The sequence below is a fragment of the Stenella coeruleoalba genome (genome assembly GCF_951394435.1).
Source record: "Stenella coeruleoalba genome assembly, chromosome: 10".
Taxonomy (NCBI): Eukaryota; Metazoa; Chordata; class Mammalia; order Artiodactyla; family Delphinidae; genus Stenella; species Stenella coeruleoalba.
The window spans coordinates 35078914-35079545 of record NC_137156.1 but is presented as its reverse complement, the minus strand read 5'-3'; positions in this window follow the sequence as shown (position 1 = coordinate 35079545).

Sequence of the window (632 nt, the reverse complement as noted above, 5' to 3'; positions counted from 1 at the left end):
TTAAAAGTGTCTTGAATTTTGAGGAGTCTACATCCCCTGGGTTCTGGGTTGTGTTTATAATGCTGATATTGTGAACTCTGTAAACACGCATGTAAGCTCTGTGGACAGTGTGTCAAACTTGAGAGTGTCCAGCCTTTCAGCTGTGTCTCCCCTTCATCTCTTTTCCTTCCCTTTCGGCCCTCCCACCCTACTGAGGAAATATTTTCTGTCGCCTGTGGACTGATCATACATTTGGTCTTCCCACTGTAAGTGTTCATGAAAACACGATGAATTAATTCCATGAGTAAAATTAGCCCTTCAGTTACCAACAAAACAGCATTGTTATATGATATATTGTAGAACTAAGAATAGTAAAGATGTAATTTTTAGATTTATTTATGCAGAAAAACATAGATGCATTTCTGATTGTTAAAAATCCACAACACGCTCGTCCTTTTATTGCTTTGTGTTCACCAATCTGAGCCACAGACCGGCAGCCTCAAATGGGCCATTACCACACGAAGTGTGAGAAAAAGCGCGCAGGGGGAGTACTCCCGTGAGACCAAATGACCTGTCCTGGCAGACAACAGAAGTGGAATAAGTTCCCTAACAAGGAAAAAGACTTCCTGTGTTAAACGGCCTTAGTCTAACGG